Genomic DNA, 26,724 nt, shown 5'->3' with positions numbered 1-26,724 from the left:
AAGAAGTGACGGGACAGTGGACAAGATTAGAGAGCCCTAAAACCCATCCGTACATAAATAGGGGTTTAATGTAGGATAAAGAAAAAATCCCAAATCAGTGGGAAAGAGATTATGAAACAAAAATATTGGAGTCTCACTCATAGGTATATGGGCAAGAGAATTAAAAACATATGTCCACCCGGAAACTTGTACATGAAAGTTTATAGCAGCATTATTCATAATAGTCAAAAAGTAGAAAGAACCCAAATGTCCATCAACTGATGAATGGGTAAAATGTGGTATATTGATACAATGGAATATTACTCCGCCAAAAAAGATATGAAGTACTGATATATCCTACAACATGGATGAATCTTGAAAACATTATGCTAAGTGAAAGAAGCCAGACACAGAAGCCACATATTGTATGATTCCATTAATATGAAATGTCCAGAATAGACAGAAAGTAGCTTAGTGGTTGCCAGGTGCTGGAGGGATGGTGGAATGGTGAGTGATTCTTAATAGGCATAGGGTTTCATTTTGGGGTGACGAAAATAATTTGGAACCAGATAGTTGTGATGGTTGCACAACTTTGTAAATATACTAAAAACTACTGAATTGTACACTTTAAAATGGTGAATATTATGTTATGTGAATTATATCTCAATAAAAAAAGTATTGGAGAAATTGGTATGCAGATAATATCAAGTTAGATCCATACCTCAAAATAAATCCTAGATCAACTAAATCATTACACGAAATATACCTGAATACTTAACTGCTCTAAGGATTATGAAGTTTCTACACGTAAAAGTAAAAGGTGAAACCTCAAAGGAAAGTATCAGTAAATTTCACTACATGAAAAACTTTTGTATCTCAAAACGCATCATAAAATCAAAAAGTAATAATCTGGAATGATATTTTTCATAAATACGGCAGTAATAAGATTAATAGTAATCTCAATAATAGTTATAAGAGAAATTCTAAGACCCTAGCAGAAAAAAAAAAAAAAAAACCAACACAGGCAATTCATAAAGAAAGAACTATGAATCACCAATAACAGTGAAAAGTGAGAGGTAAATTTAAACCATGAGGTGCTCTTTTCTTCTCCCAGATTAATGGTGCCTCCGTTTCACAGATACAGCGATATTTTTTTCAACCACAGCATTGGAAGCAAAATGTGAGTCAAAATTTACAACTAAGTTGTGAAACAGGAGATCAACCTGCGTGGATGCCTTGTGGATATGCACCATGCTGTTTATTTTTTAAAAATTCCAATATGCCTGTTTGTTACCTTTTAGATTTAATTATTAAAATTTAACTTGATAGAAACTTGAGTTTTATTTTTTAAAACTCTAATGTATTATTAGTTTTTCGTAAAATTTAATATATATTAACAAGGGTTTAACATAATTTAATTGATTATAATAATTATATATTTTTTTCTCACAAAATCAGCAGAAAATATCACCTATAAGAAATGTTAAAACTTGACAGTGCTCTCAACATTATTAGGATTCCTATGTTTTTTTCTTTCTTGTTTATGTTGGCAATAGGCTGTCTATACTAGACTTTTCTGTTCTTTTTTTTTTTTGATGAAGAAGATTGGCCCTGAGCTAACATCTATGCCAATCTTCCTTTATTTTGTATATGGGTTGTTGCCACAGGGTGGCTTGATGAGTGGTGTAGGTCCGCGCCTGGGATCTGAACCTGTGACTCCCAGGCCACTGAAGTGAGGCATGCTGAACTTAACCACCATGCCCCTGGGCTGGTCCCTAGACAGATTTCTTTTTTCAATTATTTTATTGAGGTCATAATGGTTTATTAGACATATTGTGTGTGTGTGTGTGTGTGTCTGAGCTAACATCTGTTGCCAATCCTTCTCTTTTTGCTGAGGAAGATTGGCCCTGGCTAACATCCATGCCCATCTTCCTCTACTTTATACGGGATGCCGCCACAGCATGGCTTGACAAGTGGTGCGTTGGTCCGTGCCTGGGATCCGAACCTGCGAACCCTGGGCCACTGAAGCAGAGCATGCTAACTTAACCACTACACCACTGGGCTGGCCCCTAGACATATTTTTAACAGAGACAATAAAGAGGCAGTCCAACAAAAGTCTCCTTTCCCCAGCCATCTTCAGGCTCATAGAAGTGGAGGAGTAATGTTGGAATTAGTAATGTAGAATTACAAGCTAATAAAGATGAGCTGCACTGCGCCCTCCCCACTCCTCTCTCTTTGTTAGATTTGCCTCCATTCATGTCTGCTGTGACTCAGACAAGCTCACCTCACACCGAGGAAAATTTGGGGATAGTTCTATACTGTCTTAAAAGTGACTCGGGAAAATACAATTCCTTTCATTACATAGGGGACATTAAATTATGCATAAACATTTTATTATTTGCTTTGAACATTGTCTCACCATGAATGGTCTGCGTTTTATTGTAAAAGCAACTATTCTCTGCTACAAACAAACTTCCAGAATGTGGCCTAACCTGCCTAAATCTGAGAAAGTAATTCCAGAAGATGTGTAAACATGGCGGATGTGGACTTCAGCACAAAGTTTGGGAAAAGCAAGGAGCAGCCTTTTGTCTTCTACTTGTCCTTGCTGTCTAGCTAAGGCTGCATCAGGATAATAAGACTGTTCCATCAGAAAACTGCACTAATTAGTTGCAATTTCTCAATATCTTTGGACTGCTTCTGAAAACTAATTACTGGGAACCAGAGAGTGTAAGAGAATACACACCCTGCGGATATGTAGTTAACACACACACCTCTCACAGGTGCTGGTGGGATAGGCTACTTAATTTCCCCAAAGAGGATGCACTGGGTTTTCCCCTCCCCATCTTTTAAGTTTTTCTTTTTTAACAGCTTTGTTAATTTAGGTTAAGTGGTTTGGTTGTCACGGAAACCAGTATTCCTCTCAGGCTGATTATGTCAAAGGCATCATTAATCTGTTTTCTCAACTGCCTCTTCCTCATCCATCTAATTGCAGCCCCCCTCCTTTGGATGACATCATTTTGGACATTTTTAGGACACCATATGTGAGATTCAGCACAATTTATTTTCTAGTCAAATTCCATATCACTATGTTAATTGTCGTATTCCCACCTCAAGGGAGGAAGATGGCTCCGCTACGTGGGAGACATAACACCTCCAAAGGTGGGGTTGAAAGCCACTTAATTTAATACACCTCAGGTGCAATTTTGCATCCCAAATAAAGGAGGCTTTGAATGCCTTGCCTCTCCCTCCTTTTCATCTCCTTGGTTCTCTTTTTAGGATACTAACTAACTGTTTTTGATGCTGCTTGGAACCATGATCTTTTGAAGAGTAAAGAAACTGTACTGTTGGGTTAGGGAAGAGGGAGATGACTCGGGTAACAGCATGGCCACCATCCAGTTGAGATGGCCTTGAACCTGGTGAGAGAATATGGAGCCCACTATATTGTCGGCTCCTCTCAGAAAATGCTCTGGGTGCAAATGCTGTGTCGTTTGTGTCCTTCTGCTGTGGTGTCCGTTTTGATACAAACCTGCCCAACAGGGCAAATACAGTGGGACAGTGGCCATTTGCCCCCTATAGCTCTGGTCCATGGAAAAGTTCTCACCTGACGTCTTCTGTTCCACCTTGGTCAGTGGGCAAGATTTTTCCTACACAACTCCATCTCTACACAAGGTATCAAGATTCTATGCCCATTATTAGGATCAGCATATGAGCATTGAGGACGTTTGGCTGTGGGTGGGGCGCAGGTCAGTGGGGTACCACTTGAGGACAGTTCAGCTCATGGTCCACCCGCTCTGCTGCCTGGTCCTGTTGATGGAAGGATTTTGAGAATTTTTGGCCTCACCACCTTCCTCTTGAGAAAGCCCAATCTCATCTTTTCCTTATTTTGCTACTATATTTATGGAGTGGTGCCAAAAAGCTGGGAAATAATGTTTATTTACATTTTATATGCAGTCACATCACTTATACATAAATCATGTATTAGAATATTTTTTCCTTCTTATTTCTTAACAGCAGACACAAATTATATTCCTAACACTTTTTGTGATATCTATTTGATCCCAAAGACCCACATCCTTTTCTCATCTCTATTCCTTAGGCAGAATTCATTGTTTCTTCCTCTGCTACCTGGTATTTTTCATCCAAACATTTATTATAGCATGCATACCCTTTTTTTTTTTTTTTTTTTACCCAGAAATAATGTTTAATCCGGGCACCCCATTTCCCAGTCAAGTTGACATATGAAATTAACCATAGTAAATATCCTTAATTATAAAGAGCATGCATACCCTTTAATTGTAGTTAATTTGAAAGTATGTGTCTTCAAAACATGAGTTATTTGAATCACATTTTTGATCTTTATGCCCAGCAGAGTGCCTGACGCATATTATTTAGTCAAATTATTTGGATAAATAAATGTTGACTTAAGACCAATTTTTATTTATAGCTACATCAGTTTACAATAGGAAAAGATGCCCATTGGTCTTGATGATCAACAACAGTGGTAAACTGATTAGATTTGATGTGTAAACTCTCTAAGAAGCCTTTCTATTTTAGGCCAAAGGAATGAAGCAATGTGTAAGAAAACTGCACAAAGCCAGTTGGTGGCTGTCTTAGTCCTTTGGACAGCTATAACAGAATATCATAAACAAGAGAAATTCATTTCTCACAATTCTGGAGGCTGGGAAGTCAAGGATCAAGGTGCTGGCAAGTTTTGTGTATGGTGACTGCCTGCTTCCTGGTTCACAGATGGTGTCTTCTTGCTGTGTCCTCATGTGGCAGAAGGGGCAAGAGAGCTCTCTGGGGTCTCTTTGATAAGGGCACTAATCCTATTCATGAGAGCTCCACTCTCGTGACCTAAGCATCTCCCAATGGTCTCACCTCCAAATACCATTACACTGGGAGTTAGGTTTCAGCACATGAATTTTTGGGAAGACACAAAACATTCTTTCTGTAGAGGTGGCTAAGATTTATGCTTCTGCAAGTCTAAGTTAAGCAGATTTGGTGACACCAGATTGGATATGGGCCTTGAGAGAGGACCTAGAATGACCCCTAGCTTTCTGGCTTAGGTTCCTGGGAGGATTTGGCAGTACAGAGGAGTGCAGGTTTGTCTGGGTGGGACGGGGAAGATGGCTGAGCGGGCTTGAACGTTTTCTGTTTGACTCTAAACAATCACTGGTGCAGAATGAATTGGACCTTTCTGAGTAAGAGACAAAGGAAGCCTTAGGTTATATTTTTCTCAGATGGCTGAGTCTTTAATGCAAGTATGTGGAAGCAACGTGTCCAAATCTCATAGTTCCAAACAAGAAGGCTTCTCTATCTGGGCTGTTGAGCACTGGAGAGAAATAAGGAAAATAGGCAACAAGAGGACCTAGGAATTAGTGCAGTATGAGAAGCAATTCAGATTTGTAAGAAAGACTTGATATTTTAATTAAGAGAAATCGAGACTCTTTTTGTGCCTAGGAAATCACTCAAATTATCCTGTGACATTTTTAAAAATGAAAGAACAATTAGGCCCAAAGAAGGGCAGAAACCAAGGGTAGTCACCTCTGTCCACTTCCTTCTCCATCCATTTCTCTATCTTTCCTTCATGCTTTGTGGCCTCTCTTGAGTGTTGATTCCATTCTTCTCCCTCCTGGCCAGCACTGTCTGTGTCTTCACAGACTCTGATTCCTCAAAACTTTATCAAGTACAGGGCCCACTTCGGCTACCCCTCTACCTCATGGGATACTTCCACCTTCAACTCTCCAGATAAATGACATTACTTTTTATTCTCCTAGTTCCAGGATTCTCAGGAGAGAATGCTTATTGTCCATTTCATTTTTAAAGTTGTGGTGCAGGGCGTATGGGCAGGGTTACCTGGCTACCAGGCATGTATCAGGTGTTTAGGTGGAGGGTGCCGCAGAGCAGACCGTGGGAAACAAATCTCACGTAAAACATCACTTGGAGACATGCTGTCCCCCTTGCAGTAAAAATAATTGGTTATTTCCCTAGCTACTTCCCTTGTAGAAGCAAAGACTTATATCACAAGAGTTCTTTTGTCATAATTTTTAATATAGTGAGCAACATAAGCTGTGAGCAGAGGTTGTTAAATCTTAACATTTCTGGGGTCGTTTTCCAGAACTCATGTAATACCTTTATGTTGTCACCAAATATTTATTGCTTAAAATCAAGGCCTTATTTCCTGCGGTAAGGAGTTGCACTAGGACTTAGAAGCCACTAGATGTCACTATTGCAGATAGCATCCTCAATTCCCCAGCTTGTGTCTGATATTGTCCCTGCAAATATTTTAGTAACAGTTAACCGGCTCCAAGAAGTCATCTAGACTGTCCCTCCTGCCGGGAAGCCACAGTGAACAGGTGAGTTGGTGGTTTGCCTTTAATGATCTTCAGATAAAGAACAATGTTTATAAAAGCACCCATCTCTGGGATCCACTTGCAGGATAGTCAACAAAACAAGTTTGCCCCCACGCTCCTTAAACGCTGAACGTTTATGAATCTGAGAGTCTAATGCCATATAGCCGTGGTCTCTGCCTGCCACTCAATCTTTGTGTGCTTTTGTCTTCTTCAAGATTAAATCATTTTAGTAAATGTTATACTATACATTCAAAATAGCATAATCCCTAATAGTGAGAAATATTAGGACTACATCACAGTGATGGCAGAGGTTTGTTGTGTATTTAGATGACTTCCCTTGGCCAAGAAGGCTAAAGCCAAGAGGCTGAGGACTCAGGGAAAAGGCTACTCTTCAGGCCACTGGTCAGCTGCTCCTGCAGGAATACCACCTCTCTGATGGCTTAATCTCAACCCTGAGATTCTTGTGTTAATGTGGAAGGTGGCTGTTAATTGTTTGTGCTTTCACATATATAGTCCCACCATATATTCATTCTTACGTTGTCTTTTCATTTTTCTGTTTTCTTCCTCTTCTCCTGCATCCTCCTCCTCTTTTCCCTAGCCTTAATTATCCTTTCATCTTTGCCCATAGTTCCCAGTGGATCCAAAGGCATTTCTTAGCTCCCTCAGTAGCAGTTGGTGCTTGAGAAGTTACGATTCTGAAACCTGGTTTCTTGTCTCTTCTCCTCTACTCCTAATGTTCTAGACCACAAACAGAAGAGTCCCAGCTCCTAAAAATGGATGGTCAGCTAGGAAAGTGGAACCTAAAGAATTCCACTGGAGACATAGGTGGAGAGCCATGTCTGACCTAGGTCAGTATTTCCCAAAGTGGATTCAGTAGAACATTAGTCCTCAAGATGTATCATGAAAAAGCAGGGCTATGCACAATGAATTTGAGAAATGCCACAGCCTATATCCTCTTTTGGGAGGTTTACAATGTACAGAGGGTGGTAAATATTCCAATAGGTATTCCAGCAAAGAAACTAATTTACCTTTTCCTAGCCCAGCATAACCCACTCTAATTTGGCCACAGAACCCATTTTATGCCATTGCTGATTATGCACACCTCCTACTGGTGACTGTAGAGCTGGTGTTCTGCAGATTGTACTTTGGGGACTATTCTCATTGCAGGAAGGTTTTATAAACCCACTCTTAGCAAGGAAGTAGAACTGGATGCCTCTTCTAGAACAGGCTACGTCTTGGATTTTTGTATTCTGAGATATCATAATACTTAAAGCCAATAGAATGATATAGAGAGGGGGCCGGCCCTGTGGCTTAGCGGTTAAGTGCGCGCGCTCCGCTACTGGTGACCCCGGTTCGGATCTCGCCTGGGCGAGCACCGACGCACCGCTTGTCCGGCCATGCTGAGGCCGCGTCCCACATGCAGCAACTAGAAGGATGTGCAACTATGACATACAGCTATCTACTGGGGCTTTGGGGGAAAAAAAGGAGGAGGATTGGCAATAGATGTTAGCGCAGAGCCGGTCTTCCTCAGCAAAAAGAGGAGGATAGCCTGGATGTTAGCTCAGGGCTGATCTTCCTCACCAAAAAAAAACCAAATATATAGAGGGGGTATTACTTTTCTATGATGTCATTTACATTACGAAAAATAAATACTGAATTATTGACAAAATTGTAAGACTTTCTTCTCTTTGGATTAGTTTTCACTGCTTGAATTAGTTATAGCTCTAGATCATTTACTTTACTATTTAATTTAATATTATTTAAAATAAATATTTAATATTTATTTAATATTTGTTGAGTGCCCACTTTATGCCCAGTACTGTCTTGAAAATGAAAAGACAAATAGGGCATAGTTGTTGTTCCAAAGAAAATCTAGGGTGAATCTTATAGTCTCATACTACGTAACTCTATACTCTACTAGTTCTGGTATTTGGTAAATGGGATGTTACTTATGACATGCTTACCACTGTGCCTAGGATAGGGTAAGCCTGAAGTAAATAATGGAAGGCATTATTAGCTATTTAGTGAAATGCTTTAAGTTGAAGAGAACACTATAGATAATTTAGACCCTTCAAACTTCTTTTCCTTGTTGATTAAGAAAACTAAAAACAAACCTCAAATAGGTGACTTCCAATCTCGTGGTCAAAGTTCCCTCTAGAATGTGCAACACTGTACCCTTGAGCTATAGGATGCAGCCCTTCACACCCCGCCCCTGCATCTGCCCTAAACTCAGGCAATGGGGATCACTATGGTCACTTCATTTGCCAGGCATCAAGGCTAAGTGGACGTTTGTTTTTATTGTCAGGGATGTGGACAGCGGAGCGCCCCAAGCAGCTCACAGACTTTCCCTCACTCTGTCACCTGGGCCCACCACCTCTCACAGGTAATCAGTGCTATTTTCTCAGGTTTTGCCTGAGTTCAATATCCAGATTATGCCATTTCACAAACATACTGCCCTTTTGCATTCACAGTGGATATGGGGTTCCCCTCACTTGAACTTATACGGATATTAAAGATAATATCACCTCCTTGCCTCTCTTGTGTCTGTGCCCTCAAGTCTCAGATGCAGAAGAGTGAGGGAGTGAGGGTCGTCAAAGACCATCTCTAGGGGCCTGTGCCAAGGCTCGCACAGTAGTCACTCTGGTAATGAACCACAGCACACACCTGGCAGCTATGGCTCAGGAGTCCTGGTCTTCCCAGGGGATAGCCCTCCATCTTAGGCTTGTTGGAACCAAAGGCAATCATTATTTCCTTGCTACTATTAGGTCAAAAGTCAGCGAAAGCCTGATAAATGCTATGGAATTGACCTATTCATGTTGCCCCTTGAAATGTCGTGAGTAACTCCTTAGAAACAGTCTCTTCTTGGAGAAGAAATTTTTGTAGGATGTCGGCAACTTCTTCGTAGATGGATCTGTGATTCTAAAAAGGCATATTCCCACTCAGGATAAAAGCCAACTTCAATGTCAGTTAAAGTTTAGCTCATGCATAGAATGAACAAATTCTAAACAGAATTTAGGAAAAGTCCTTTTCAAAGCTTCTCCTTGATTTGTGGACCTTATAAATATGACCCTTGGAAGATAGCATGTAGGATTATGGGATTTATTTTGTGTGTTTGCCATGAGGATGAAATAGAGTTTTGGAATTATAGAGGCCAGACGCAAAGGGAAATTAAATAAGCTTTGTGGATGAAAAGAAATTTTTAAAAAGTGCCCTGTAAGACGTATCAGGTAATAAAGCACTGGGGCCAGATGGATACACAGCTGTATTGCACAGAACATTCAGTCATAAATTACTTCCAATTTTAGGAGAGGTTTATAAACATGCTGCAGGAACCAAAGAAACTTCTCCTTGTTCCAATTTCATTGGCAAGAAAGAAGAAATGTATAGGCTATAAACTCATTTTATTCCTTAACTCTAACCCAGAAGCCATGACTGTTAGATTTATAAAGCTATTAAGCAGTATATTTGCCTTGATCAAGTGGATTTATTCTATGGAAAATTTCTGGAAAGTAATATTTACTATCTAATTAATATTACAAATATAGTACAAGATAACTGAAAAATAGATATGGCTGAGGCCTTTACCTAATGAATGGAAGAGCTGAAAAAAAGCACTCGTCTCAAAGAAATAGTCATTGAAAGTTTTTGTAGAAATTTCAAGACTAGTCTGAATCCAGGCAGAATAAATATGACTTCCTCGTTTTTAGGAATATATCCTTGGAATAATCATGGCTATATTAAACTATTTAGTATCACACGTGTTTCTTTCTTTCTTTATTTTATTTATTTATTTTTTTTGTGAGGAAGATCAGCCCTGAGCTAACATCCATGCCAATCCTCCTCTTTTTGCTGAGGAAGACCGGCTCTGAGCTAACATCTATTGGCAATCCTCCTCCTCCTTTTTCCCCAGAGCCCCAGTAGATAGCTGTATGTCATAGTTGCACATCCTTCTAGTTGCTGTATGTGGGACACAGCCTCAGCATGGCCGGAGAAGTGGTGCGTTGGTGTGTGTCCGGGATCTGAACCCGGGCTGCCAGTAGCGGAGCGCGCGCACTTAACCACTAAGCCACGGGCCGGCCCTCACACGTGTTTCTTAAAGTGTGGTTTGAAATAGCAAAAAATTGGGAAAAACCTTTATGTCCAACACCAAGTTCAATAAATTATGGTATGTTCATTCAATGGATATAATGCAGTTATTGCAAATAATATAGAATATTTAATACCAGAAAGATGGCCATCATATTTTAAGTGCTAAAAATGGGCTCCAAAGCGGTCTTTATGGTATAATTCACTTTTTGTAAAGTAATAGAAAAATGTGTGTTTGTGTATCTGCAGTGTCCACCAGGGGGTCTTGTTAGGTCAATTAAACACTGACACTCAAGACTATCAGAGGACACATTTGGCCCAGGCTGCTGTGGAGAGTGTCAGACAGAAACCACAGCTCGTTGCAGGGCAGCATCAGGCATTCCTCTTCAGTGGGAGTCCCTGCAGCATTTCAGCTCCGGTGCAAGGACAGAGAAACACAACGAGCAGGACAAGAGTCTGCCATGGCTTGGAAGCCTCATACCTCACAGTAGCTAAATATTTCTTACTACAGCTGGATACGCTTCCAGGGTTTCCAAAGGACATTCCCATCATAAGCATCACCACACTCAGGGAAACCCACAACTACCTTCTCTGATCAGGTATTTAGAGCTCATTTATAGTCTCTCCCAATCCAGATGCAATTTACCAACCCGGGGTCATCTTAATCATTAAGCAACATTGCTGAGTGCTATAGACTGAATATTGGTGTTCCCCCACCCCCCAAATTCATATGTTGAAATCCTAGCCCACAAGGTAATAGTATTAGGAGTTGGGGCCTTTTTTAAATGTTTTACTAGTTATGGTTGTTTTCGCTGGGGAGAAGGTTTGCAGAGCTCCTCACACTGCCATTCCAGAAATTTATTCCCTCTTCTTGTTTATAATTTATATGTGTCTCAAGGACCATTAGCCTGCAGTCATTTTGTTAATACTCTGCCTTTATTACAAAGACAGAAAAGATATACAACAATCTATTAATGGTAATCTCTGGATGAGGAATTATGTTGATTTAAATATTCTTATTTTGCTTACCTGTATTTTTTGCCTCAAACATTTTTTTTTGAAACAAGAAAAAAAGCTTTTAATACAAGAAGCAAATAAAAAGCTGGGAAGGAAAGAGATAGCACTAGGCCTGCAATCCATTCTCTCTCTTTTACTGAGAGTCTTGCTGGGAAGAAATATGACACGATCAAATCTCCTTATAAACATGTTAATGACAGATCTCTTGGCAAACACACTAACGGCATTCACTGATGGAAGAGTCCTTAATTGTGGAATATTTTTAGCATAGCAGGATGTACCTGGTCTGTCTAGAACTGATCATAGCAAACAGACCTGGAATCTGTGGATTTATGGGGCATGGCTCCCTGGGAAAAGTCACATAAGCTATTGTTGGGGGAGGTCATTGAGAGGACATGACCACTGGTTGACCCTTCAACCAGATTGGGGCAAGTGGGAAATCAAAGCCTCCTTACCTCCTCCCCATCCTTGGAATGTACATTCCGCCCAACGTTCCCACAGCCGGAGCCGTTTCAAGGATGCAGCCTCGAGAGAGTAAGGTATTGTTGAGACTGCCTGGACTATATACATGACTGAAGCCCATTAAGGCCTCTACATAAACTTTAAAACTTTTGGCAGGTGGGTGCAAAGATCTACTTGTCTTGCGGCCACCCAAGACAAGCCTCATATGTAAGTTCCCCCGCTTTTTAAACCTGCCACCCACCGATGTGGGGTGATCTGCCTCTTTCTTGGGTCTCTTTCTGCCCTTGGTGCATGGGAGGCCAGTTTGCAAACCAACAGCTATGTAACTATAGGAATATAAAAGGAGATGTTTTATGACAGAACTAACTTTCTCTTGTGAAAGTGATTATTGCATATGTTAAATATTGCTGAATGGTGCAGGGAGGGACCTGGGAAGCCGGGTTGAAGGCCCTGGACCTCTCCCTGACTGTTCCATAAAGCCTAATACAGGGTGCAATCTCTGATTCTGGCGAGTCTGATTTGAGAATCCAATCCTTTATATTGTTTCAGGGTCAAAATAAGAAAAAGAGCTACTTTCTTAGAAGCCCTTGTGAGTTGAAACACTTTACTGAAATGGTGTTAGAAATCACTGAACTCTTTTCTGGTAACTAGTAAGTAGTTAAATTCAGGAGCAGCAGGGAGATGAAGCTGTGTCTACTCACTGCCTACACTGCTATTTATAACATAAATTCAGTATATTTTATCAAACACTTGGGCAATGCAGCTTTGGGTTCCCCTCCCCCTGAAATCCAATTTGCCCTAAGTCAATTTGGCAATTCACTGAAATAGTTTTCTGGGAATTGATTTTTAGTGAATTGGACTGCTTCCAGGCAATACAATTAAAAAATAAAAATATTTACCCCAGTTCCTCTGGCATTTCCACAGTGCCTGAGTATAAAGAGGAATTATTGAGAGCTGTGGGAAGTAAATAAGCTTTTCCTCAACTATGAGAAGTTTCATGTTTTTGTTCAGTTATACGCATTTTTTTTTTGCTCCCTGTAGAAAAAGTTTTTCCTCTTCACGTTAAACTTATACACCCATCGAAGAAAATATGAAAAATAGAGAAAAAATTAAAAACAGAAAACCAGCCAGTTTTTATACATTTTCAATACATTTTCCTCCAATCTTTTCTTTGTATGCATAGATTTTTCTCACATTTGTAAATCATTCTGAACAGAGTTAAAACGTTTTAATACCCCAGACTTCATTTTACGTGTACCATGTTCTAGTCATTGTGCTAAGCACTTTCTGTGTGTTTTATCATTTAATTCCCACTACGTTTCCCATTTTCTCAGGAGCAAACTGAGACTAAGAATTAAAGCGACTTGTCCAGAGAAATAGAGCTGTTAAAAGGTGGAACCAGGTCTGAGGTCTCCAAACCCTGTGCTCCTGCCTGCCCCCTTGTGGCAGCACTGCTTCTAAAGGACAGTGTACTGCATCAATCAAATGCTGTTTCCTCAGTAAGAATCTCCTTCCACACCTCCCTCCATCCTCAGAGGTGCTCAGTTATCCCTAGTTAGGCTCTCACAGCCTTGAATGTAGAGTTCTCATCACTTTTATACTAGCATTTGTGTAGTTATTTAATTAATGTCTTCCTGCTCTGCAAGACGGTAAGAACCACGAGGGAAGGGCCCATAGCTGTCTTTGTTCGCAAACTGCTAATGCCAGGAACATAGCTAGGGCTTAGTTAATATATTTAGAACAAATGAATGAAGTGGAAATGTGGGAGGATTGCTTTTATGGGGGCAGAGAAAGAGGAGCATGTGGGGGGAGAATTGGGGCTTCAGTGTCTTGGGGGCAGGGTTGGGCTCTAGTATTGGCGGATCTTGGGGGTAGGAGCCACAGGTGCTGTAGCTCCTGGTGCTGGTGGAGGATGGTGGCCCAGGATGGTGTTAGGATCACTGTTTTATCTGTCAGATCGTTATGTCAATCTTTAGTCTGAATATTTTCCTTTGAGACAATTTCCAAAGAGTCAAGAGGTTTTCCATCTGTGCAGTGATTTCTCTCTGAGCTGTTCCCCTAATCCACTGGTTCTTTTAAAAATTTTTGTTATTTATTTGCTTATTTTTAATTTTCCCCTGCTTTATTGAGGTATAACTGACTAACAACAGTGTGTAAATTTAAGTTGTACAATGTGATGATTTGACCTATGTATATATTGTGAAATGATTACCACAGTGTTCTTAATTGCGAGTCATTTACCGAGGCCTTGGTGAACCTACAGGGGTTTCTTTTTGCCTTTGGGGATAAGTCGTAATGCATTAACCCAAGGCCCTCAGTATCGAATCTTGTTTCCTGTAGGCTCCCACTGCCAACACTCTTCCACAGCCAGTCTCCTCTGCTGGCTGGCCCCTGTCCTTATCCTGGCTTTTTTCACCTCTGTGTCTATCTCCAAACTCCTCCTTCCACTTTACATAGTCCCCTCACCCCTTTGCTAAACCTAACGACCCCTTAAGGCCCAGTGAGTATCAGCTCCACACCAGGCCTTCCAGCCTGACCCCTCCCGTACCCATAGTGGTGTCCTACCAAGTCAGTGCCATACCCCCTTCTTGCCTTCTTTTGGCATAGAAATCTCACCCCATCACAGGATTATCAACTACCTTTTCCTATTCCCCCCTTGTTTTTCCCCGCTTGAAGCCGGCTGTAGTGCTGCATGTTCTTCAGTAGGTGGCAACCTTCACAAACAGAATTCAGGCAATTTTGCTGCTTTGCTCAACAGGATAGTGTCCCTAATGAGAGGCACAGATGCCCCGAGCAGCTACCTCAGCTGATCTTGCTCACTAATTAGAAACATTTGCTTCCTTGGAGTTGCAAAAATGTTCCCACTATTATTCTATTTTGTGAGGGGAAATAATCTGAGTTGTTATTTAAGTGGTTCCATTTTCCAGCCCTCGTGTGCTTAGAAGATCAGAAGATAGCAAAACAAAGCTCTTCTTTATTATTTTTTTTCCGAAGAATGAGGGAGAAATCAGGATTCTTTTTTCAGTTTTGGTACGGAATTTTTCTTTTCACAAGATGATGATAATGTTAAAATTTTGTATAGGGATCTTTATCATTGAAAACTATGGGAAGGAGAGAATGTTTTGAAAAACACAAGGATAGACTGCTAATTAAAAAAAAAGACATTAAAAAACGGGTTCAGAATTCTTTCTCTCTTTAATAAGAATATTTGAGTGCTGATTGCTTTACGAAATGGAGAAGTTGGTACATAATATTTGGTACCTGGACTTTTCTGGAATAATAACACAGACATTGCACTTACTTAAGACCACTCTTTCTCTGAGTTTATACCTCAATTCTTTGTTGCTACCCACTACAGCATCTTACTTGGAAAATAAATGCACTTCCTTTTCTTGTGTCCCTCCAGACTTTGGTTCACCAGTGTAAATTTACTTCCCATGGGATGTTTCCCTTGGATCATCCAATCCCTAACGTCACTTTCCCCTTAAACTATCTTCACTTATGTGTACAAAACAAATGTAGTATAAGGAAACGAGACTGAATTTTAGCAAGCAAATTGAAATGTGTACTTCTAAACATCCATTGTGCTCTTCAAAGAAACCACTGTGGAAAGCCATGTATTTATTTTAATGATGATTTGGTGACTTAAAACATTTAAAACTCCTCTTTTGGTCTTATTTCAGAGACTATTGTAATGGGATAAAGTCTGTTCTGAGGCCGTTCCGTGGATCCTTAGTTCTTAGTCCTGAGTTCTGTGCACACCCCTTGCATTCTTGTGCTTTTCAGATGGTATTTATCTCATGAGGATTGCATCACTGTAGGAGTAACAAGCGCACTAATATCCCTTCTCTAATTTCTCAGGACTCGTCTCTAGTATTCTCTTATTTGCACCTGCCATATAGAAGACTTTACTCCTGAGAGTATTGGTGTCTGACCTGAAAAATGAGTAATTCCGGTGGTCTCTACACCAGTAGGGTGTGGAGTAGCTGTTCTCCAATTTCTGTTGGGCTCACCCATCTCTGAGGTCAGACATCTGCAGGACTGGAAACATATTTTCTAACTTACATAAGAATATAATATCTTGTCATCCCTGTAATCTCTCCCCATTTTTAATTTTATCATCTTTTATAATGGCCTGTAACATTTTAGTGGAGAGTTTTTGACTAAAATATAATTTATCATATAGTTTTTAGGTTAATCCAATCTTTTCACAATTTTCCATATCCTGAAACTATTTTAGTCACTCTCAACACCTCTTATGTTAATTAAACTTCATCTATACCTATTGCTTAAAGCAGATCAATTCAATTAAATCAACTGTTTGAACATCAGTTTGTAAGGAATGGCATCACCTCACAGAAATATATCCTTTGCAAATACATTCACTCATTAATCAATAATTGATTAACAGATTCATTCATTCATACAACCACCATTGATTGAGGATATACTTAGGGCAGCCATTTGTTTACTACGTTAGTGATAATAACAGGAAACAAGACATATGATCTGACTCAGTCTCAGGGGAGCTTATTGTCTAGTAGGTTTTGCCACTTTGTAAGGGAATCACAAGAAAAATACTGTTCAGGGATCACTCACTGAAACACCCAGTGAAAGTGTCAGCTACTTTCACTGATGGAATTTCATTTAATCCTCACAACAATTTTTCAGGTTGGGCATCACTAGGGTAATTTCTATTCTATTCCAATTTCAAAGATGGGGGAGTTGGGATTTGAACCCAGAGGTGCAGCCTACCTGGCCACCCCGTTGTGGACATGACTGTCTTGGCCTCAAAGTTTGGTTGCCTCCACCAGACTGAGTTCCCTTTCACTAACAATCCTGCCATTTTTTAGCTTAGACTTTATGATAACAAAAATATAAATGGAGACTAGTAGCAATAGTCAGTCCTTATGTAGTAATTAATCTGTGCCAGGCACTGTTCTAAGTGTGATACATTTATTTACTCATTTAATCTTCACAAAACCCTATGAAGGAGTTATCATTCTCATTCTCATTTTATGGATGAAGAAACAGAAGCACAGAGATGTCAAGTAGGTGGCTGAGCTGGGATTTGAACCCAGGTAGACTGAGTGCCAGGGCCTGTGGCGTGAATCACAATGTCATACTGTCACCCAAGAGTTGAACCCACATTATGTAAACAACCATGTAACAGCGACCTCCTTCCACAATACTTAACCAGATACGGCTAAACAATGCACGTCCATGTGTCCACATATGTGTGTGTACCCTCAGAGCAGCTGCACACAATGTACAGGTTCATTAGGATTGCCCTGGAGTCCTTCACCAGTACCTCTGCACGGGCACCCGGCCAGAAGAGACTGACATGGGGGCTCAGGGCCACGGCCATACCTAAGTCACTGGGTCTCTTCATGGTGAACAGGCCTTGATAATGCCTATCTCAAAATGTTCTTTCTTTGAAACTGTGGGAGGATGGGTTTTAGAAGCCTCCTTGGTTTTAGGTTAAAAAAAAAAAAAGAAATGTGTAGAAGTCTCCCATTTTATTTAGAAATAGCTCCATCTGTGTCTACAAGCTTACCACTATTTTCTCTCTAGCCAGGGTTTGCTGGAGACTTCGTTTGGCTCACATGCTGGGTTCGCCATTTAATTCTTTAATCCCCACTGCCTCTGGGTTACACAAGCAACTCTGAACATAATTTGATTTTTTAAAAATGTGCATTATTTTGAAACGAAGTGTTTTTTTAAAGTCAAAGTTTATTTTATGGACTATTGGATGGCAGACCCTCAAGCCTGGGGGAGCGCTGTTGCAACAACGAAGATGCGTTTATGAAGATGTAGCTATATAGCAATAACATATGCAGCCTTAGCATTAAGAAGTCTCCAACGCAGCTAGTTCCTTTTAAAGCAATTTTGTGGTAGGGTTAATTGCTTTTGTAGTCAGTTTTGGCATTATCACAATTTGTTGTTCCAAGTCATGCTACGGACTAGAGCATTCTGTGCCTTTTGCTCAGCTCACACAATGCAATTTACACTTCATTGTTCTAGTTAAGATGAAAGTGGATATTCAATTAAAAAGTTGTGCAACAACCAGAAAAAGAAGGGAGGGAGAGAAGAGCAGCAAATGCTGGGTAAATGAAGCCAGAAGACAATGGTTAAAAAAAATTCCCTCCCGAGAACACACTGTGGGGTGTGTGTGTGTGTGTGTGTGTGTGTGTGTGTGTGCTGTGTTTGAATGGTTAAAACAAAAAGTCAATTAATATTAGCATTCTGTCAGAGGAACTCTTTCCTTGAACTTGCTCCTTAGTTCCAGCCAGTACAGATTTTTATCTATGACGAACCCTATACCTGAAGGGTTCTTGACCCCAGGACTTGCTGAGGGTGACGAGCACATTTGTTGAGAATGTTTACACCTACACTGTGGAAGAGAACCATAAACACATTTCCACACGGTAAAAACTCGATGTGCAAAAAATTCAAAACATTATATGGTTTTTTTTTTTTTGGTGAGGGAGATTGGCCCTGAGCTAACATCTGTGCCCATCTTCCTCTATTTTGTATATGGGATGCTGCCACAGCATGGCTTGATGAGCGGTGTGTAGGTCCACGCCCAGGATCTGAACCTACAAACCCCGGGCCACTGAAGCGGAGCAAGCGAACTTAACCACTATGCCACCAGGCCAGCCCCCATTATATGGTTTTATGACTTTCCAATTTCCTTTTCACAAAGGGATTGATAAAAAACTCTGAGCCAGTGTCTCTAGAAAGTGGTCTCTCTTCTGCCACGTCTGTGTTCCTTTTTCTGTGGCTGTCCTCGTTCTGCTGGTCCCACACTGCTCTAGGTGACTGAGGGATGTCACTGTCTTGAGCCCTTATTACTATTTGGGGGAAATTCTCTTTATTTATATCTATGCTCGCTCGAACCCCTTTATTTAGTTTTACTAGTTTTTACTTTAGCATTAATTATTGTATCAAAGTAATACATGTACATGTCTAAACATAATGAAATAAGACTAAAAGCTTATAAAGGAAAATGACAGTCCCCTGACCCTTTCCTGCCACTGCCTCTCCCAGCCCTCCCTGAAAGTGATTAGATTAAACTCTTTTAGCTGTTTCTTTTAGTATTTGTTGTAATATTTCTAACTAATATGCGTATACTGGTATTTTCTATTTTTTCCCTATTTTAGACATTATTCTTTTATTGTGGATGAAGCTTTAGCCCGCTTTCTTTCTCCTCCTGTCCCCACTACTTGCTCTGCTCCTACCCCTCCCTCAAAATCTAGTTATATCCAAATTTCTGGTTAAATCAGCACTCAGCATTTACATTATTATGACCATGTGAGTTGCTCACTGCGGAAGTAATGTTTGATGATTGCATTTCCTTTGTTGTATAACTTTTTCCTCTTGATGTTAACAATTGCCTTATTTTTTCATTTGCTTAGTTTTCTATGTATGCATTGATAATTTGTTTTCCAAATGCTCCAACAGATTTGTCAAACATCTGTCAACAATTTTTTTAAACACTCAAACCAATTTTACAAAAAAAATCTTTGGGTTCCATCTCCTCTCTCCCCTCCCCCCCATCTGTCCCAGACCTCTAGCCCCTCCCCCAACCCGGAGAATTTGCTCTGTGGGCCGGCAGCACAGGAGTCACTGTGGGCCTTCTCTGGTCTTGGACCGCTGTTTCCTGGATCTCTTGCCTATCCCATTGCTTCATTTTCTGAAGCACAGCTTGCTTGAGAAGCATGTTTTTTGAGTTCTTGGACAGCAGGAAAATATCTTTATTCTACCTTGATTTGTTGATAGTGTGGCTTGGTATATAATTCTGCTCCCATCTGCCAGGATTTTGAAGGCCTTGTTTACTTTCTCTGATAATCTAGTTTTTTTTTCTTTTCTCTAGCTTTATTGAGGTATAATTGACAAATAAAATTGTAGATATTTAAAATGTACAATGTAATGACTTGATATTTGTATACATCGTGAATGGTTTCCCCCATTGAGTTAACACATCCGTCACCTCACATATGTACATATTTTTTTTTTTTTTTTGGTGAGAAAATTTCTGCACTCTTAGCAAGATCATCTAGTTTTGTTGTTAAGAAATCAGATGCCATTCCAATTCCTATTTTCTTTGGGAGTGAATTATTATTATTATTAATTAGTATTATTGCTAAATCTGTGCAATCCCTTAGAATTTTCTGTTTATCTTTAGTATTCTAAAATTTCATGGTAATATGCTTTTATGTGGGTCTTTTATAATGCATTTTATGTGTAATTGTGGGGTTTTTTTTCAGTTTGAAGACCCATGTCCTTCAGTTTTGGAAAATTCTTGGAGTTTATTTCTTTAGCAATTTCTCTTTTTCTCTTTTCTCTGTTCTCTCTGTCTGAAACTTCTGTTAATTGGATCATGGGTCTCAATTTTAATTTTGGATTAGAATTAGGAGTCAATCCTGATTTTTTTATTGGTATAGAAATACTACCATCCTTGGCTTTTTCATTCTACTCTTCTAAACTTCATATCGAATTTTTAAAATTTCAGCCAAGATATTTTCAAAGAGCTCTTTTTTTTGATTTTTGATTTTTAATACTATTTTTTTCATTCTTGTTTCATAGATACAACATCTACCTTTAACCTTAGGATATTAAGGATAGTTTTATATTGATCTTATAATCTGTTTCTGTGTTTATTCAATCATTTGTTCAGCAAATGACTTTTGAATGCCTACTAAGTGTCTGGTATTATTTTATGCTTAGAGATACAGTGTTGCCTAAAACATTGTCCCTTCTCTCATGGAATGTACATCCAAGATTTTTCTGTCCTGAGCCATTTACTGAGAATGAGAATGGTGTGGGGATTTGGAGGAGCAGGATTGGGAGTTCATTGTAGAACGTTATATTAGTTTCCTATTGTTGCTATAACATATTACCACAAACTTGGTTTAAAACAACACACATTTATTTTCTTGTAGTTCTGGAGGTCAGAAGTCTGAAATTAGTTTTACTGGGCTGAAATCAAGGTGTGGACAAGGCTGAGTACACTCCCTCCAGAGGCTCTAAGGGAGTATCTGTTTCTTTGACTTTTCCAGTTTCTAGAACAGCATTCCTTGCATTCTTTGGCTGTGGTCCTTTCCTCCATCTTCAAAGTCAGCAGCCTTGCATCTTACTTTAGTCACCATTAGTCAACATGTCATTGCTCTCTTCTTTTGTAGTCAAATCTCCCTCTACTTCTCTCTTCGAAGGACATATGTGATTACGTTTAGGGCCAATTTGGATAATCCAGGATAATCTCCCCACCACAAGATCCTTAACATCTGCATAGTTCCTTTCGCCATACAAGGTAACATTTACTGGTGCTAGAAATCAGGACCTGGATATCTTTGCAGGCCGTCAGCCTACCACAGGTGTTTTGTGTTTGCGATACCTCTAAGACATCCAAGGAGAATGTCAAGTGGTAGCTGGTTTGTGAGTCTGGAGTTCAAGAAAAGGTCTGGGATAAAGATACAGCTTTGGAAATCATCAGTTTATATGTAATACTTAAAGCCAAGGGCTGAATGGGATCCCCTAGCAAATGAGTATAGAGAAAGTAGAGAGGATTACTAAACATGGGGAAATTCCAAGTAGATATGGGAAAGATGAAAAGAAACCAGTAAAATAGACTAATGAGGTAGAGCTAGTGAGGTAGGAGGCAAATCAAGAAAGAAAGAAGGGTGTCTCCAAGCATGTCAAGAAGAAGGAAGTGAGAAACTGTATAAAATTGATAAGCTAGGAAATTTGAAGTCATTAGTGCTCTAACAGCAGCTGTGTTGGTGGTGTGGTACGGTCATAAGGCTGACTTGAAATAGGCTGTTAAGAATGGGAGGAGAGGGGCCGGCCCCGTGGCTTGGCGGTTAAGTGCGCGCGCTCCGCTGCTGGCGGCCCGGGGTTCGGATCCTGGGCGCGCACCGATGCACCGCTTCTCTGGCTATGCTGAGGCCGCGTCCCACATACAGCAACTAGAAGCATGTGCAGCTATGACATACAACTATCTACTGGGGCTTTAAGGGGAAAAAAATAAATAAATAAAATCTTAAAAAAAAAAAAAAAAGAATGGGAGGAGAGGAAATAGAGTTAGCAAGTATAGACAACTCGTTCTGAGAGTGTAGTTGTAAAGGAGCAGAGAATCAGAGCAGTAGTTGGAGGAGGAGGGGGTATCAAGAGATTTTTTTAAAAAATCAACTTTACTAAGGTATAATTTCCATGCAACGTAAGGTACCTATTGTGAAATGTACAATTTGATGAGTTTTGACAAATGTATATACCTGGGTAAGCACCAGTACAGGTCAGATTTATAAAATTTCTCCTCCCCCAAAATTTCTTCATTCTCCTTTGCTGTCAATCTGCACCCCATGCCAGGCAACCATAGATTTTCTTCGTTACTGTGGATTAGTTTTACTTGTTCTAGAATTTCATATAAATGGAATCAGACACTACGTAGTCTTTTATGTTTAGCTTTTGTTCAGCGGAACGTTTTCGAGATTCATCCATGTTGTATTTATCCCTATTTCTTTTCATTGCTGAGTAGTATATAAATATGCCACCTTTGTTTATCCATTTGTCTACGGTCATTTGGGTAATTGAGGCATTCTGGCTTGGAGCTGTTATGAACAGAGCTGTAATAAAATCCACATACAAGTTTTTGGATAGATGTATGTTTTTATTTATTTTGAGGAAATGCTTAGGAGAGCAATAGCTGGATTCTGTGGTAAGTGTATGGTTAACTTTAAAATGTGTATGGTTAACCGCCAACGGGTTGTGCCAATTTACAAGCCCAGCAGCAATGTAGGAGAGTTCAGTTGCCATTCCTTGTCTGGTTCCTTGTCGGCACTGAGTATTGTTACTTTTAAAAATTTTAGCCACTGTAGTGGTATCTCATTGAAATCTTAATTTGCAATTCCCTAATGAATAATGACAAAGTATTTTTATGTGCTTATTTGTCATTTGTGTATCTTCCTTTGTGAATTGTCTATTAAAGCATTTTGCTAATTTTAAAAAGTTGGGTTATCTTATTATTGAGGAGTAAGAGTTCTTTTCTGGATACAAGTCATTTGTATATTTTTTCCCAAATTGTGGCTGACTATTTCATTTTTTAATGTCATTCAAAAAGAGAAAATTAGAAAAATTTTACTTAAAATATCCTATGAATTTCTTTTCTTTTAAGGTTGATTTCTTTTTATGTTTTGTGTAAGAAAAATCTTTTTTTTTTTGTGAGGAAGATCAGCCCTGAGCTAACATCTGATGCCAATCCTCCTCTTTTTGTTGAGGAAGATTGGCCCTGAGCTAACATCTCTGCCCATCTTCCTGTACTTTATATGGGACGCTGCCACAGCATGGCTCGGCAAGCAGTGCATTGGTGTGTGCCCGGGATCAGAACCGGTGAACCCCGGGCCGCCGCAGCGGAGCGCACGCACTTAATTACTTGTGCCATCGGCCGGCCCCCTGTGTAAGAAAAATCTTTACCTACTTCAAAGTGGTGAGAATTTTTTCTACGTTTTCTTCTAGAAAGTTTGTGGTTTTAGCTTCTATAAGTTAATTTTGTGCATAGTATGAGATTAATTTTGTCCACATGAATATTCTATTGTTTCAGCACTGTTAGTTGATAAGACTGTTCTTTCCTCAGAGAATAACCTTGTCATGTTTGTCAAAAATCAACTGACCATGTATATTTGAGTCTGTTTCTGGTTCACTGTTCTGTACGTCTATCCTATGCGAACATTGCTGAAGCTTACCGTAGGTCTTGAAGTCATAGTGTAAGGCTACCAACTTAGCTCAAATGTTTAGGGATCCTTGTCTATATTCTCATTAAAACAATAATCACTTAAAAGCCAATTGGAAGCTAGTGGGGGAGTATGTGGGCTTTGGGCTGTGATCTGACTTTTTCATTGAGAGACTCCCTAATACCAGTACCTGTAGAGAATTTTCCCCTCACAAGCTGTTCAATTTCTTCAGACAAGAATATGTTACTATCTTTCCTGGAGGGCATATGGTTCCCAGCAGCAAGGTAAGGAGTTACTGTGAAGGCTTTCCTTAACCCCCTAGTTTGAGGTCCATGCTTTTTAGGCCAGCCCCCTACTACCTGATACTTTTGAGTCTCTCTGGACCATTTCTTCAAGAGACTAAATTTCCAGTCTTCTAAGTGATGGGAGGAAGGCCAGTGGCCTGGCTACAAGGAATTGAGAAAAGGGAAAAGGCCCTTAGTGTTAGATCACTCCCTACTTCGTACACAGATTTTCCTTCCTGGGTCCATCCCGCTTTCTGGTTCCTGGTGTGTCCACTCCTGAGTGTGTTGTTGGTGCTGCAGGTGATTTGACACTGTTTTTAAAATTATTTTTCTCTTTTAGATACTGGATTCCTCCCATTGCTAGAGTTAATACTCCCCTGTCTGCTTTCCATCTTTGAAAATCCGTTGAGATTCCTCATTGGCAGTTGTTTCCTCCCCTTTTTTCTTTGTCCTTGTGCCATTGCGCATTTTTAAATCCTTCAATTTATTTTAGTGGCATTTCAACAGGTGGTAGAAAATTGCAGTTCTTCATTCCACTCTGTTATGCCAGATGTACCCTCTTAAAGTCCTTTAAATAATAACTATTTCATGAATGCTATTCCTAAGGAGGTTTGCTATGAGAAGTATGTTTTGTAAAATGTCACTGACCACCTGTTACGTGAGAAGGACTCATTTTTCTACTTGTTGATTGTTATAGTCCTGCTCTCCAACCTGTGCATTCTGGGCTGGGTACCTTCAGGGCCCTGCCTCTGGGTTCTGTGTTCTTTGTTCTTCCAGTGTGGCACCAATGGAATTGCATGGTGATAACAGATGTTGCACAAGTGATTTCTATTTCTTTTGATGTAAAGACTACTTCTTAGCTAGAAATGACTGTCCCAAAAATATGGACTTGAGCAGTTCTGAAGGATTTTTCCTACTTTCGTGTAGCCTATGTATGAATATTCAAAATTTTAAACAATGTGTGAAACTGTCACGTTGACTGGGAGCCCTTGTTCCTTTAATGTCTAATAAGTTTACTTGAATGCCTCGAAAGCTTAGCTTATAGAAATCCATCCTCAGCAAGATTTCTGCAAATTCACAGGGAACTCACATTCTGATGGTGTTCTGTGACAACTGCACTCGTGTTTTTCTTTGGCATATACTGCCGCAGCCTATATAAGAAATGCAGACCTCTTCAAATTCCAAAAAACTACCCTCACATAAAACATCTGTAAGCAGAGTTAAATTTAGTTTAGGGAACTCACTTGAATAGAGTTACTTGAGTAGAATTTGAATTAGACTGAGTTTGAGCTGATTCAAGTACTGAATTTGTTACTGAGCCAGGTTCATTTTTACCCATTGCCCAGAAAGCCAATCACCGAGATGACAAGATTGCAGCAGAGAGCGGGTTTTAATCATAAGGCAGCCAAGTTAGGAAGCGAGAGAACCAGTCTCAAATCCACCTCCCCCAAAATGGGGATATTTATGGGGTGGTTTGAGATGTGGAGATAGATGATTGGAGGTGAGGAGAGGTGAGGTAATTGATGATCTGCGCAAACATAGCCAAACTTCGTGCCTCTTCGTAGGACGCATGTTCACAAAATTGTGGCATTAACATGACCTGAGGGTGGAGTTTTTAGCCCCATGACATCAAAGGGTCACTTATAAGGCATCTGCAAGTGCCTAGTTGATGAGTTGGTGGTCTCAACTGGCCTGAACTGGAAAAGGGGATCCTAATTCTTGAAAAACAGCTCAAACACCCATTATCATGGTGACCCAGGCACCAGGGAGATGTTATCTATAGGAACCTAGTGGGAGTCAGCATATTGGCTGAGCAGCACAGTTAACAATGGGTGGTGAACAACTAACAGCTATAATCAGTAATTGCAAAAAAGAAAAAAAACTTTAGTTACTATTTACCTAATCATCAATGGCTAGCTGTTTACCGGCTTCAAATCGAGAAGGGTTTTAACTGAGTGGAGATTGGGTTGAGAAGAATTTGATTTGAGTAGAGGTAGATTTGGGTAGAGATTGAGTTGAATAGAGGTTGAGTTGAGAAGCGGTCGAGTTGTTTAGAAATTGAGTTTCATAAAGTTCCTGTTCTGCAGAGAATGAATTGAGTAGTTGTGTAAAAGATTTGGGTGACATATGGAGTAGGGTTCACATTTCACATAGTGGAATATACAAACTAAAAGTTCACAATAAATTCCCCTAAATCCTTTATGCCCCCTCCTTTTGGGGTCATCTTTGGCTCTTTCCAGGGGAAAAGGAGGAAAAGGCTTTATCACAAGGTATTCTCCTTGCTTGGCTCTTTTTTCCCATCTTTCTCTCCTCCCCTCTCCCACTCATTCTAAAACAACAAAGAAATTCCTTTCTTTGTTCCCCTCAGAGCAGTTTCATGCTCCTCTCTGATAGCCAGATCCTTACTGTCTCAGCTTACACTCCAAGTGCTCATCAAAGTGTTTCTTAGAGACTATTCCATTCTTAGGAAGGTACGGTAAAACTGCTAAAATAATATTTTTTTCCTACCTTGTCACCTTTAATTTAACTAATAATAAATTAGAAAACGTTCTTCTCTCTCTTCTTTTTTGGAGTACATTGAATAGAATGCTAGGCGTATATTTGTGAATATTGACATGGAGAACAAACAGGAAAACTCAATGTTTGCTCATAGGAAAACCCTAAGATGTACTTATACATCAGCCCATACATTGGTATAGCACTCTGTGGTTCCAATACACAAATTGGTCAAAATGGCAATGGTAGTTTATTTAAATGGGCATGTGTCAAATTGACTATGATGGAAAGACGCTGCTATACTCTACAGTCTCAACA

The sequence above is a fragment of the Ceratotherium simum genome, chromosome 20 (assembly GCF_057802395.1).
Source record: "Ceratotherium simum simum isolate JZ-2026a chromosome 20, ASM5780239v1, whole genome shotgun sequence".
NCBI classification, from domain to species: Eukaryota; Metazoa; Chordata; class Mammalia; order Perissodactyla; family Rhinocerotidae; genus Ceratotherium; species Ceratotherium simum.
The sequence above is the reverse complement of the archived record's forward strand: the minus strand, read 5'-3'. Positions refer to the sequence as shown.